Source organism: Notechis scutatus, chromosome 1 (assembly GCF_049901735.1).
Source record: "Notechis scutatus isolate UNSWTSFEM ecotype Mainland chromosome 1, rNotScu1.2, whole genome shotgun sequence".
Classification (NCBI taxonomy): domain Eukaryota; kingdom Metazoa; phylum Chordata; class Lepidosauria; order Squamata; family Elapidae; genus Notechis; species Notechis scutatus.
The window spans coordinates 268,144,039-268,159,711 of NC_142009.1; the positions used below are offsets into that span (position 1 = coordinate 268,144,039).

Here is a 15,673-nt window from a genome sequence, read left to right on the forward strand (position 1 = left end):
GTAAAGTCTTATACTTAGGCAAAAAAACCAAAAGTACACATATAGACTGGGTGAAACCAGGCTCAATAGCAGTAACTGTGAGAGGGATCTTGGAGTCCTAGTGGACAACCAGCTAAATATGAGCCAGCAGTGTGCAGCAGGAGCCAAAAAAGCTAATGCAATCCTAAATTGTATTAACAGAGGGATACAATCAAGATCAAGTGAAGTACTAATACCACTCTATAAAGCCTTAGTAAGACCACACCTAGAGTACTGCATCCAGTTTTGTTCACCAAATTATAAAAAAGATGTTGAGACTCTAGAAAAAGTACAGAGAAGAGCAACCAGGATGATTAGGGGACTGGAGGCTAAAACATACAATGAACGGTTGCAGAAACTGGGCTTGACTAGTCTAGTCTATGGATGTATAGATGTTATTACCTGTGTTACTATAAATATGTGGTGTTTAACTTTTAAAACCCACTAAAAGTCTGCATTCTCTTTTACTTCACAGCATTCTCAAATATAGAGTTTTTAAGAGTTCAAGTGGACAGCCATGTGTGTTAGAGAGGGAAAGCCCAGAAAGCAAAAGAGTGTTGGACGTATATATAAAGGAGAAAAGTTAAAGAGCCTATTTTCAAATATTAAAAAGCATTAACCATAGGGGTTACAAAAAGCTGGACGCTTTTTTCTGCCAAGGTCCTAAATATCAGCATGTTTTTCTAGTCAGATAAATATGAAAATATATTTTATTTTGTCCATTATTTCATAACTGAAAAATTGAAGTAGTTAAACCACAATCAGTTTTGCTGGTACTAAAATAACAGTGCACTGATGCAAAGTACATTAAAGTTTCCATATAATGCAATTTTCCTTTATAGAAGTAATAGATGCATTTTCTGTATCAATAAAGCAAGTTTAAACATGCAGTCATTTTTGCTTAAATCTCATCTCATTTGTGATGGATGAGAGTATTAACCCATCATGCTGTTAGAGATAGGTCAAGAATCTGTGTCACCTCCTTATCTATAGAAGCTAAATATGGTCACAGATCTTTCTATGTGAATCTCTTTTATATCCCATACATGTTTTATTTCTGTCTGTATGTATAAGTATGGAATTATCTATATACTATACCTGCCATCACTGTAGTCAAACTAAATGAAGGATCAATAATATAAGAATACCCAAATGACAAGTGTTGTGTATACATCCAGAATCAAGCATGTAAATCAATACCATACAGTTTTAATGCAAAATCTGTGTGTGCAGATTCTTCAAACAACACAATGAGAATTCAACAATTAGTGGATAAAACTGAACAAAATTATCGTTAACTACTTAGGCATATATTCATGTAGTTTTTTGTACATAATACAACTGCTTGCATGAAAAGGGAGAACTAAGGCCAGTTAATTAAGTCAACTGTAATTGAGGTGTATTCAGAAGTACCCATAACAAATAAAGTTATCCTACCACCACAGCAGCCCTCTAACCTTGATTGAGAGCTTTACATCTTCAAGGGAGAGAGACCCTCAGGGGTTTCACATTTTATTCTGAGTAGAACATTATTTCTTAAAGCATTTTACAATTTGAAAATGTTTAGTTTCCACATAGGAGGTGAAGGTAAGTGACATGGCTGATAGAACAATGTGGTCCATGAAAATGACACCCAAATTCCTACCCTTCATTTTGCAGCTTTCTTTGCACACGTTTTTAGCAAATTTTACAATTACCTGTTCTAAAGGAGCAAAAATCAAAGCAATTAAAAGACTTATTCTCAAATTCCTGTGTTTCCAAATCCACATGCACTTACTTTTAGAGGTGCAAGGGCTTGCCTTCAACCATATTTAGATAGATACATCACCAAATCAATCATATGTATCAAAATATGAATACAAAGGGACATTGTCTTTTCCAAACAGTACTAGGTAATTATAATTAAAATAATAGTTTAGCTTTAAATTTTTATCACTGCCACTTTTATCACATTTACTAAATGAAAAGCAGATCATAAACAACTACATTCTGGAATGTTCTACTTTTAAAATACTTTTTTTTTTTGAAATAATTCACATGACTACATGCCAGAATATACAGTTCATATGACACGTGGATGCAGTCAGATGTACTTTTATTTTCCTCTCCTTACACCCAGCTTAATCTTATCCAAATTTGAGCAAAAAAAGGACAAATCATTTAATCTTACGTCTATTTCATGAATAAAATTTTGAGAATACCATTTAAGAGTCAATTGGGCAGCTGTATGGAATGGAACTAAAATTTACAACCAACATCATAATTCCCAGTAAATTCAGAAATTAATTCTATATACCTGCTCTAAATCAAAGTTTTCATGTCCTAAAATATAAAATATTCCCATAGAAGTAATTTCTAAGTAATCTTATATATCTATGGAAATAAACATTTTAGCACAGTAACTACATTTTGACTGTTTTATCAAATATTTCAATTGATATATTACTTATATTGTAGTATCCTTAAATTAAATTATACAATGATATAATACCACTGATGAATTTCTAAGGTACTATACAGTATATTATACAAAATCACTAGTATATACTTTTAAATTTGTTCATTAAATGAAAATCATATAACATGAAGTCTGGTTTCCATTTATTAGGACAAAAATGTCTTCAATTTAAGGTGTTTTTTGCTAAACGTATCATTTATATCACTTAAAACATGTATCTTAAAGATACATATTGTTCCAATGGTAAAAACCACTTGCTTAAATTTGTCTTTCCCCTTCATCAAACGTTAAATACAAACCTGTATTTTTTCTAACAAAAAGTCATTTTGAAGTATTTACTATGAAGTTTAAGAAAGGGAAATTCTTTAAATTTTTTTAAGATGACAACACCTTAAATGTATCCATCTATTTAAAATAACCTCCTTAGGGGTAGTGAAGAACCTAGAAACACTTTATGACAATTTATGTTCAAAAGGATGACACAGTTGTCACAGCATTTCACTACAGTGGCAGTACTTAAACTCCAGCATCTGAACAATTATTTGGCAAAAAGAAGAACAGTCTATAAACTTTTGGAACATGGGAAGTACATAATAGTACATTGCAACAGTATAATATGCAAAGCTGTTAAAAGTGTAAGGGAGACATTCTATTGCACTTTCCTTTGTAGGCAGCAGAAGTATTGATGAAGCCTGCAGATGCAGCAACAGAACTGTCCATAAAAAGCCAAGACAGCTGTTGCCATGGCTACTATAAGTCAGTTTATCAGAAAAAAAAATTGTGATTACTCAGAAGTTTGGGTTTAAAAGATCCTTAAGCTTGGATGGCTAATTGACTGAAGAGATCAACTATGATTCTGCATCCAAATATATTGTCTTCAAATAGCCATGGTTAACAATACTAGGATACACAGCAGGAGGAGAAAAGAATGAATCAATGCCTTTCTGCTAGTGCTCCTTCTCTTCAAGTACTGACAGTTTGTGTTCCATATGCAGTCAAAAAACAAAACATACACCATATTTTCAGTTTTTGTGAGGGTTGGTGATTTAAAAAATATATATATAGCCCTATTGACAGAGTCAAAAAGAGTGATTAGGCCTCATATTTTTTCATTTTACCAGTTACATATTTCATATTTTCTTACTGGCTTACTATTCAGTGCAACAAGAGGTTTTCAAACCCATTTCTATTTTCATGGTGAGAACTATTTTATTCCACTGAAAGGATAGAAATTAAACTTCCCTCATTTGTTATACATTGCTTGTTCTACTATCAATAGACAGAAATATAACATTATAAGTGAAATGGGAAAGTAGCAATGGTTAACATCTTGCAGCAAAATAGATGTAAGTTGTGTTGATAAGCAATGCAAAAGTCACTATGGATCCCAATCAATAAGACCTAAATAGAATTCCATACACTGTGTATGATTAGTTTTCCTTTTGCTCCATATACATTTCCCAACCACATTCTACATTTGCTAATTAGTGTCTTCTATCTTACAGGGAAGATATGGGGAACACATTGGCAAGGGGTTGGTGCATTCCTCTGGACTGCCTGCCTATGTTGTTGACAACAAATACCGCATGTATTATCTGTCTAGACTGATAAAATATTGCAACTGAGCAACTAAAACAAAGACTGTAATGGAATAAGTTTCCAACCAGTGAACATTTTTACTGTCCACTCTAAGTAACTTGAATATAATATATATTATAATCCTAAAATTCCCAGCTTTCATTTCCATCATGAGATGAATTCTGGTTTTAGATAAATACTGCCAGAGTTGGTTGTAAAAGGTAATGAGGTAAAATATTAAATAGGAGGCCACTCCTCACATTTTCAAAGTTGAATATCCTATAAACAAAAGCCTATACAAAATAATGATATTAATGTGTCAAATACAGTAATTACCCTGCATTAAAAAAAACTTTTAATATTTGCTCAATATAATGTAACAATTAAGTTTTATCTGTTCTAAATATAAATGAGGTTTATAAATGCAGTTATTTCCACAAGTTCTTTTAAAAGTTTGAAATCTTACATTTAAGTCATTTCCCAGCTTTTAGTTTTAAAGAAATAATACAAAATTAAAATTTTAGAACATATGACAAGGATAAATATTAAAACGTTCACTTCAAATTTGTTCATTAAGCATTTCTGTGTTGCCAATATCAAAAACAAATCTAGGCAACTCACACAGAAAAAACACAATATAATATCCCATAAAAAACACTACAAGAAATTAAAAATATAACAAGTGAAATGAGGGTGTAACTCTCAGAAACACATTGGTCCTTAAGAACTTGCAAAAACACAGCAAACAGATTTTTCTTCTTAAAAGATACCCCATGAATGACACAAGTTAACAACCAGAGGATTTTTTTTTAATACCATAACTACTGTAGGAATTTTTTTTGTGAACATCTTTTCAAACATCTATGGTTCTTCAAATACTTTACTAAAATATTTGTGAGCAATAACAAAGATAAATAAAATCTACAATACTCATATAAGTTTAATAGTAAAGAAACCAGTTATGGTACCCAGTTTAACATTCAAAGCAATAGGATAATAACTCGGAAATTTCTTCATTCTCTGACATAGTTGCGGTCAATCTATTCCTATCACATACCCAATTATCTGCAAACATATAACTCTCTAAATAGCTACACAAAATATATCATTTCCAAAATACTTTCAGTTAGAGACAAATTAATCAATTATTTCTCCTTGCAATTTAATGCACTTTCAGGATCACTTCTCTCAACCAATCCCATGGATTCTCACAAAAGGGCCTCCAAGGTTTCCTATGCTGTGATTGTATCCTGTATTATGGAATGAACCTGACTTCCTGGCCTTCAAAAAAATAAAAACCCTCCTCTCAAAACAAGACTTTTCCATAGCGCTAATGCTGTGAAGGCTACCACCGAAGTCTACAAAAGTGGGGAACATAAAAAATCATTGTAAATAAATAAAACTCTTTATCCCAAAATACCTTAATCCTTTAAATTATCAATTTATGTCAGATCATATGAGTTCAATGTAAAATGTGAAACTTGAACTAATGAAGCAGTGATCTCTCTTTGTACCATGCGTTCTTAAAAAAAGAAAACTATTCAGAAGGCTTCTACAAGACAAGAACTGGGTTCATATCCAAAATTTACAAGGAACCATGTAAAATAGCAATGTAAGGCCACTATAAAATTACAATCAGGTGTATTTTTATAACAGGATCATACATTTAAATGTCCAAATATTAAAATATTCTGATGAAATCAAGAATTACTGCTTTTTAAAGTTAGCTCAGATATCACAAAGATTATAAATCACATTGTTGATTTCTTGTGAAAGTTTGTCCACTGTATTATTCATTAAAAGTGAAAAGAATGAAAATGTATCTTTAAACTATATGAGTTACACTAATACTACTGCAATTCTATACATATCTACTCAGAAATTATTCCTATTGATTTCAGCAGATTTCCAGTTAAGTACATAGTTTAATAATTTTTAATTAGGACTAATATGGAATGGAATAAGCTATGCAAAGTAATACCCTGAATACTTAAGCTCCCAATAAATTTTAGTGCTGAATCTATTCCAAAAGTACTAAACGAAGTCACCCTAATTTAAATTCTCTATAGATGCCTTAAAATTAGGGTGCCAGTTCTTAGAAAAATTGTTTCCTCCTATATACTTTTCTTTAGTATTATAATCTGTTATTAATGCTACAGTATAAGAAATATGATCCAAAAATGCAATGAAACTTTTCTATATAGAATTAACAAAAGAAAAAACTTTATCCAAACTTATATTCAAATCGCATTATTTCAATTAAATTTTAAGCATGCAATTAGATCTGATCCCACTAAAATTAAAATAAGTTTAAGAGATGGATTACATCAAAATGATTATTGGAATTTAAGAACTTTTGTTTTTACAAGAAATAAATATTGAAGTCCAATATTGAACACTTATGCATATAAAAATGTGAAATGTTTCAATATCAAATAACTTACAATACATACTGAAAGAGAAAATAAGCTGATTCCACGCTTAACTATTGTTTTGAATATAGTCTAGATCTGCTTCACTTAACTGGTGCTCCAAATCTGTTGGAGTTCAACAGCCCTAACACCTCAGTGGGAATGGCCAGTGGGAGTCAGGTCTAGCTAGTCTAGGTGAAGCTGTTTTTTAAAACATGCCACAATATTGATACCAAGTATCACATACATTTATGTTTGCAGTGCAAAAACTTTTGTGTTCTACACCCTGTAATAAAATGTAGTAATTCATTATATTTAATTTGAAAAAATATCAACAAAAAGGCGGAAGAAAATTTTCCTCAGTTTCCTTGCATTTAAAACATGTCTATTCAGAAGATCAACCAAGGTTTATATAGAAGTACAGCCTTAAGAAAGTAAACAGTTTTATCAGTTTTGAAGGCCATCATATGTAAGTAGTAAAACAGAACAAACCCCAATTCCATTTAAAAAGTATACCTTCAATGCTGCATATTAATGTCAATAATGCCTTATTTTCCCCTAAATACCCAGACTTAGACCAGTAGGCTAAGTTTTTGACAGTCATTATACCAATGAAAACTTGCCAACTCCTCCCCCAGCAAATGGTCCATTTTTAAAAGAAGCATAACAATGTACTATTTTCATTTCTCCAGACTACTATAGCCACCATTGTAGAAGAGATCTGAGAAGTTAAGCCTGCATTTCTCATTTAAGAACAATTATATATGCTGCTACAATGTATTTTTATTACTTTAGAGATAATACTTTCCAAAGTTTCTGACCAACATACATTACTCAAATCCATAGTAAGAATAAGAATTGTGAGGAAATTCTTAGATTGTGTAAAAATAGTGCTTTTACATAAAATTCTTAGTAATGATTTACGTAGTAAGACAATATTTGGTGAAAAGAATTTAAAAAAATATAGTTTAAAATATATTCAAAGTTACAGATTTGCAAAGTTCCTCACATGTTTAGCAAGATCACTAGTGTTTATGACAGCTGACTTCAGTTTTCCCTGAAATACCAGCGTGTTAAACAAGACTTTCAATCCCATCTCATCTTAACTTTCCATAAGAAAAGAACATTCAATATTCACTAATATACTCAGATTGTAGTGGTCACTATAGTTAAGCCATTAGAAAACAAAAAAAGAAAAAAGAAAAAAGGAAATAAATAGTTAGAAAGTGAAACCAGACAAGTTCTGCCAAAGGAAATGATAAATAAAATGCAAGCAGTTCTATGAAAAAGAGTTCCTAAAACTCTCTCTTTCTGGTGTTGAACTTTTTATTTCAAAAGGTTGAAATTCTAAAAATACAATAGAAATTTGTTTAAGACTGGACAGCAGATATGGCAAAATACTGGCCTGTGATATTACAGAATCATATGTTAATAATGCTTGCCCTAAAGCTGTTGCTACTTTTAGTCTTACAGAATGATAGTATTTCAACAATAATGAGCTGGAACTGCACTTTTCGTGAATACTACACTATAATAATAATTTATTCTGATTTGCATGCCTAGGTTTACTAATTTCAAATCTAATGTTATTCAATAGAAAAACACATAACTTTATCATTATGTTTAGAATATTCTACCTCATATTTATACTATGTATGAAAATCTTAACTTTTTAAGATACCGTCCTTATTGAAAATATATCTGAAAAACTCAGCCAAAATCTCTGTACCATAATCATGAACATAGATTTCACTAAGCATTAATTCATCAAAATGTACAAATCATTACTTAGAGAAGTTTATTACAAACATGACACAGTAAATGGCAACAGCACATTTATTTGGGAGTTGTTTGCACCAATTTTACTAACAATTTATTCTCCACATGAATGTGTCATTTAAAATAAAGGACTTATAACCTGCAATTTAAGTGAAATGACATCCTCACACCTTTCAGAACATCCCTGTCACTAGTAAACATCACAGATAAATGCATACTGATCACAAAACCTCATTTTCTGTCACTTGGTTTAATTGTGTTGATCTAATTCATTTTTATATCCACAACAAAAAAGTATTGTTTAATCCTGAAAGTAACAACTGAACTGCAGACATGTAAAGTGGGGGAGGGAAAGAATCCCATCTGTAGTAAGCTCAGAATAACAAAGAAACAAACACAGAGAAAAGTAACAAGATACACATGCACAAAACAACCAGACCAAATGGCAGTCCCATACACCCCCTACTCTTTGTACCAAACACAGAGAAATGGGAGGAAAAGATAGGGAGAAGAGAGAAGGTACACGTCTCCAGTCACTGCAAACATGTGCCAGAGCAGGAGTGTGAAATCCCAAAGGTGTCCTTGCACTGAGCTTTGTATCCATGCAAAATGGGCTGCCCCAGGGTGAGGGGGGCAAGAGAGACTTCAGAATAACAAGTTGCTGAAGAAACGGAATTTTCCCAGCACTACTCGGGCTACCAAGACAAATTAAAAGGCAAAAAAAAAAGGGGGGGGAGGAAAAAAGAAGAAGGGAGGAGAGGAAAAACCGCCGCCGCAGCAGCTTTACTACGAAGCCTCGATCATCAAAGCAGGAGCATCTTCAAGGTAATAAAACTTCCTCGGCGGCAGCATCAGGGAGGAAGAAGAAAATGAACCCCACAGAAAAACGGCCTAGAAAAAAAGATCATCCTGGGGAGGAGGAGTGGGGGAAATCGTCCTCTTCCCTTCCCCTCTCTTTGCAAAAATGTGTCATTTCTCTCTCCCCCCCCCCCAGAACACACATACACATACACACACTCTCTCTCCAATGTGTCACCTAACCCCTCCCGCTCCACCACCACCTCCTCCTCCTCCTCCTCTCACAGAAACTTACTTCAATCCTCACAGGTGACAGAGAAAGGACATGCCCCCTTCCCGCATCCCTAGGCGTTATACCTCCGGGTGAGGAGGGGGGGGCGGGTGAATTACCCTGAAGTTGTGGCTCCTCATCTCCAAGTTGGCTCCGGAGTCTTCCATGGTGGACTCCCTCCTCCCAGCGCGCACCCACACACCATCCACCCTTTTTCTCTGTTTCTTCCCCCCCTCCCGCCACCCACCCCCGAAACTCCCGAGCCAGGCAACAGAGGACGGGGGGTTGGGGAGAGAAAGAAAGGGGAAGGGGGGGGGAAAGGAGAGAGAATATCCAAAAGGTGGGATACTACACCCTGCTGGTGGTGGTGATGTTGCCGCCGAGGTGGTCTGGCTGGGGTCCCCCTGGCAGGACCTCTGTTTGAGGGGGAAAGGAGTCCTCTTCATAGGGAGAAGGCGGTGCAGCTGCTCCTCTGGGCCTCCCTGTCCCCCTCTTCTTGGCTCCTCTCTCTCTCCTCCTCCTCTCACTTTCTTTAATCTAAGCTGGGAGTGGAAGATGGTTGGTTGGTTGCTCCCTCCTCCTCCTCCTCCTCCTCCTGCTTTTCTCTTCTCTCTCTCTCCTCTGAGGGGTCCTTTTCCTTCCCCTTTCCCAGGGGGGCTCCTCCTGCAGAGGGGAGGAGGGGACAGGCAGGAAGAAAGGAACGAAGCAGAAGAGGCGCAGAAGAAGAGAAACTGTGACACAAAAACAAGCCGAGAAGCTGAACTCTTCTTCAATCCCATTCACCCGGCCCGGCCGCAGCACCCGCACGCCTGAATCCCTCCGCCACCGGCCCTCCGTTTTTTTTTTTTCTCCCCTCCTCGCTTTGCTTTGCTTTGCTTTGCTTTGCTTTTGCCTGGCCTGCCAGCGGCGCGCGCTCCAGACTCCCTCGCTTGCCCGCGCGCCCCCGACACAACTCTCGCACACAAACGCGGCTTACTTCGGCCGCTCTCCGAAGCGAAGAAGGGAGCCGAGGTTTGGGGGACAAAAGCGGAGGCGTAGGAGGCCTCCCCCTTCAACCGGGGCTCCCCACCTTATCTCCCTATGAATGAAGGAGGAGGGGGTGGCCGGCCTGCTCGGGGAGAGGAGGGGGCGCCTCAAGGCTTCTCCAGAGGGACTACTTGACGTGTCGGTGCAGCGAATTTATTTCCCTTTGCCTAAGGAACGGGCTGTGGTGCGGCACCCATTGCCTAGGGAAAAAACCCGGATGTAAAGTGAGTGAAACTAAAGTAGAGTGAAGTAGGGCAGCAAACTCTCGCAGAGCAGCGGTGGCAGGAAAAGATCACGCACCGGGGCAGGCAGAGGAGGGAGGGAGGGAAACGAACTGGGGGCAGGCGGTGGGAGCAGCGGCAGCAAGAGGAAACCAGAAGTGCGAGCATCTTTTTTCCCCCCCTATTGCAAGTGGCTCTGCGCAGGAAGCGGATACACTAAGGAATGTGGAGAAATGCAGCCGAGCATCCTCGCTCGCTCGCCCCCCCACCCCGCCCCAATGTAAAGGATTCTGCACAGGAAGCGAATGCACCAGGGCAATAGGAAAAGAACAACAACAGCAGCAGCAGCAGCAGCGAACAAGCTGGTAGTGTCCTCGCAAACGTGCTCTTCACCCATTTGCAAAAGAATCCGTACAGGAAGTTGATGCACCAAAGGCAGGAATAATAATATTATTATTTTTAAAAAAAAGAACAATCGCCCCAATGCAAGGGGCTTTGCACAGGAAGTGGATGCACCAAGGGCAGCGGCAACACACAGGCATCTTTAGCCTGGCGTACGGGATTTTTGCACAGGAAGCTGACATACCGGAGGAGGGAAAGGGGTGTGAGAGAGACCCAAGAATTCTCACCATCATCCCAAAGCGAGGAGCTTGGACAGGAAGTTGATGCAACAGGGCAGTAAGGGCTGCGAGGTTTGGGGAGGGGGGGCGAGTAGGGAGGGAGAGAAAAAATAACTATACATGCACCAGTCTAACAATGGGAAGAGCCCTTGGATTCTGCCTAGCTGAAAGAAAATATCGCTGCAATATTTAATGGAGGTCATTGTTACAAAGTTAATATATTTAGGGTGGCTGGGTAAAATTAAAGGAGAGGGCGAGTTCTTGAGTGACTTCATGATAGGCGAGCTGACCACAAACCAGCCGACTATGTTTTAATTAAATGTATTGTGTGAACTGAGCCAGTGGGGTTAGTTAATGGTTGTATTGCTTGAGCATAAGCAGTTGGGACAATTTAGCAAATCCTGGAAAGCGTCCTGTGCAAACACCAGCAAAAAGAGAAATATCTTGCTAGTGTACCAAAGTAAAAGAAAAATGTATCCTATTAGCATCTCAGGCATAACTTGATTTTAACTGTAAAATCAATATGTATGTTTACTTACTTGGTTATAAGATTCTCTTCTTACCTGTGTTTATTTTATCTGTCTTAATTTAATGTTAGGTTTTAATTGAAATTTATAATGCCTGTTTTTGTTAATAAGATTTTCTGAGCATCAGAAAACTTATGTAATTGTAACCTAAGGTTGGTTAGAAATTAACACAAAGTGAAAATAAAGTTTATCTTTGTTATCCAATGTTTGATATGTTTGAAATTTTCCCTCTGTTGGAATTGCAATAGAATTTTATCATAACTTTCTATTTATAAATATACAGTATACAAAGTACTATATTTTGAATTAAATAATCAGATCAATTAACATTGATCAAACTAAAATTTGGATTCTAAATATATTGCTAAAATTCATGCAAAAGAAATCAGTGATATTTCATATGGTTGTGAATAAAGTATCATACACATACTGTATAATTTTTGCCAGATTGTATCAAACTATTTGCAGTACATGCAAAACTTAATGACATAGCAGATATATTTAGATTCATGATGTTAGATGCAATGTTATGGTTTGTTTTCAGTTTCAACTATGCATTGAGTTGATTATGCTCTTCATAATACTTAATAGAAAGCTAAAAGTTTAATATACTTTATATATGAAAAGCCTGGATGAGAACATTTAAAGTTTTTTGTGTGAGTGTGGTAATATATGAATTTGTTAGTCGTTAACCATTTGATAATTAGATCATATAGCCATCAACTTCAAAGGCAGTAGGCCATTTAACAGCAGCTATGAGGGAGTAATAATGATTCTTGTGTTAAAGAAGCTATGGTGTATTTCCTTAAGCTGTATTCCATGGTTTATAAATCAGAATTCTTTGGTTGACAGAATACACATTATCCCAAATAAATCACTGTAGTACTTAATAAGATGCGTAAATCTCTTAAATGAGCTGGGTTCAGTTTTATAATAAACAAGGGACTAAATTTAAGTTTAGTTCACCCTTACCAAAAATGTTTCAGATACTATGCTCATCTTTATATAAGCTACAAATTGAAGAGCTGTATGGACAGGTTGAGATGATGCTACTTATATTCTCATTAAGTACTCTGGTTAACACAAAGCAAGGTTGGGCATCTCTCAAACAATTTCATTAATTTCAGTACATTCTCCAAAGATTGGATCCAACCCATTGCCTTTGGGTGCTGCAGTATGGAAAGGTGCCTTGTACAAACATTTTTGAAAGTTTATGACCTCTGTTTGATCAATAAATTGTGCAGGAAACCTGGATGAATTAATTGTGCAATTAGTAACAATGTTATAATTATGAGTAAAGGATGAGAGTAATGTGACAGTAATATATTTTAAAATCTTGGGTTTTCTGCTGATGTTTAAAATACGAGTACTGTGTGGCATTCTGTGATAGTAAAGCCTCTAGCAACTGTTGGCATGTTCAGTTTTGTTCGTCACAACTTTCAATTGGGCAATACAGGGGAAGCCACAGATTCTAAAGAACTGATAACGTTGGAGAATATTACTTTGTTATTTTGTATTGGTAATAAATTGGCTAATAAATGTAAAGGTTTTCTTTAAAGAAATTTTGTTAATTTTATATAATTATATTTTGTAAAGTACATAATTTTACGTTTGTAGTACATAATTTCCCAATTAGTATATAGATTTACATTTTTGCTACCTCTTTATGTACTTTATGCAATAATTATTTCAGCTTACTTAATATATGTGTTATGTATACACAGACAGAGAGACACAAAGTTGTAAAGAAAACTTTTACAAAGGCCGTATAAAAATACTTTAAATAAGTAATAAGTAGCCCTTTGCTTGAAATTGATTTTAAACACTATACAGTTACAATTTTTAATCATTTTACTTTCATTTTACCCATTTTAATGGACTTGCTTAGATAAATAACTTGCTTAGATAAATAATAGAAACGCAAGCCGAGGCAAACGTGCTAGAATTATTTTTGTTTCTGAAGTATGTCTTTCAAATATAATTATTACATTATAGGGCCTTTATGTAGTGTACTTATTTTGTAATGCCATTCTGCATTTAGGAGGTTTTTGCAAAGTCATACTGATAATTTCTGGGGCATTTCCCAGATAAAGTGCAGGCAATATAGATGTTCAGTGTTACACTATTGATAGTTTTATTCTACCTTTTTATTAAAATCTTATGGATATATACGGGAAAACATACCTAGTCATTCCCTACCTAGATGGGTCCTATTACCATCTTTTTTCGCCTCCTCCCGTGTGTTGACCACCAAACTGAGATCATATACTACACTAACCATAGTATGTTTAAATCATGGTTGAATAAGGCTTATATAACATGGTTAAAAATAAGTTTACATACTATGATTGAGTTGATAATACAAGCTGAACAAAAAGCAAGCAACATTATGATCTTCTACTCCGTGAGCACAGAAATTCATTTAAAAAATTGCATTTCCAGACATCTTTAAGCTTGGGTGCAAAAATTTCAAAGGGGGAAGAGTGTAATGTGTATTAGAAATAGAATCTGATGATGATACTCTACTGTACACAGAAATGAGAAATGTTAAAAAGATGAATGTGTTTCCAAATTCTGCACTATCATCTTGCTTATTTAGTAATAAAATCGCTTTTAACTTTGGGATGCACAGTTTTTACTGAAAAAGAAATTCTGGTTTTAGTGTGTAATCTTCGAGAAAATATGTACAAGAATTTGGAAATCTAAAAGGAAAATTGGCATTGATTTATTTTCCATTTTTTAAATTATTGCAATATTGTATTTTGAATGCTTCATTTTATCTTTTTATCCTATATTAGTCTCCAGGCCTTTAATCACTTTAGTTGCTCTTCTTTGCACTTTTTCCAACATCTCAACATCTTTTTTGTAATGTGGTGACCAAAACAATGCAGTATTCCAGTTGTGGTCTTACTAAGGCTTTATAAAGTGTTACTAATACTTCACGTGATTTTGATTCTGTGCCTCTGTTTATACAACCAAGGATTTTATTAGGTTTTTTGTCTGCTGCCGCAGACTGCTGACCCCTTTTTTTATGTGATCGTCCACCAGGACTCCAAGGTCCCTGTCACAGCTACTGTTTTTGAGCCAGGTGTCACCTAATCTGTACTTGTACCTTTGATTTTTCCTGCCCAGGAGTAAAATTTTGCTTTTTTCCACATTAAATTTCATTTTGTTAGGGCCCATTGTTCAAGTCTGTCAATAACTTTTTGGATCCTGAGCCTTCTGGGGTTTTGGCTATTCCTGCCAGCTTAGGGTCATCTGAAAATTTAATGAGTTCCCCTTCTATTCCCCCATCTAAGTCATTTATGAAAATATTAAAGAGAACTGGGCCTAAGATGGAACCTGCTTACTCTTCTCCATGTAGATGTAGTACCATTAAGGACTACTCTTTGAATATGTCAACCAATTACAAATCCATCTGGTCATGATGCTGTCTATCCCACATTTTTCTAGCATACCAGGAAGTAGGTTGTGGTCTACTTTGTCAAATGCCTTGCTGAAGTCTAAATATATGATGTCCACAGATTTTGCCAGTCTAATTTAGTCACATTGTCAAAGAATGAAATAAGATCGGCAGGATCTCTTTTTAACAAACTCATGCTAGCTACTAGTTATAACTTTCTTTGTTTCTAGATGTTCAAAGATCTGGTTGTTTTTTTCAGTATCTTCCCAGGCATTGATGTTAGTCTGATTTGTCTGTAGTTTCCTGGGTCAATTTTTTTCCTTTTTTGAAGATGGAAACCACATCAGCTCTTTTCCAATTCTCTGGTAGTTTCCTGGTGCTCCAAGATTTTGTAAAGATACGATTACAATGGTTCTGGGATAACATCTGCCAGCTTCTTCAGAATTCTGGCATGTTATCCATCAGGTTCCAGTGAGTTATATTTATCAAGGGCAGACAGGTGTTCTACCATTTTCTTGCTTATTTTAATTTTTATTTCTAGTCTTTTTTTATAGTTATGTTTT

At 35.6% G+C, this 15,673-nt stretch overlaps 1 protein-coding gene across 12 annotated transcripts in view; it reads right to left on the reverse strand.

Annotated features, from left to right (window-relative positions):
• The window catches only part of PHF21A (PHD finger protein 21A), a 163,488-nt gene extending 153,368 nt beyond the window's left edge, over nt 1-10,120 (reverse strand). For 4 of the 12 annotated variants that reach the window (XM_087951297.1, XM_026671265.2, XM_026671267.2 and 1 more), the window contains exon 1: nt 9,668-10,112. The gene's annotated coding sequence lies outside the window, so the exon portion shown is untranslated. Of the gene's footprint in view, nt 1-9,337; nt 9,372-9,432; nt 9,565-9,667 lie in introns of those variants that run through there. The other 8 variants (XM_087951299.1, XM_087951302.1, XM_087951296.1 and 5 more) reach the window with 6 other exon arrangements.
• Nucleotides 10,121-15,673: the final 5,553 nt, after the last annotated feature.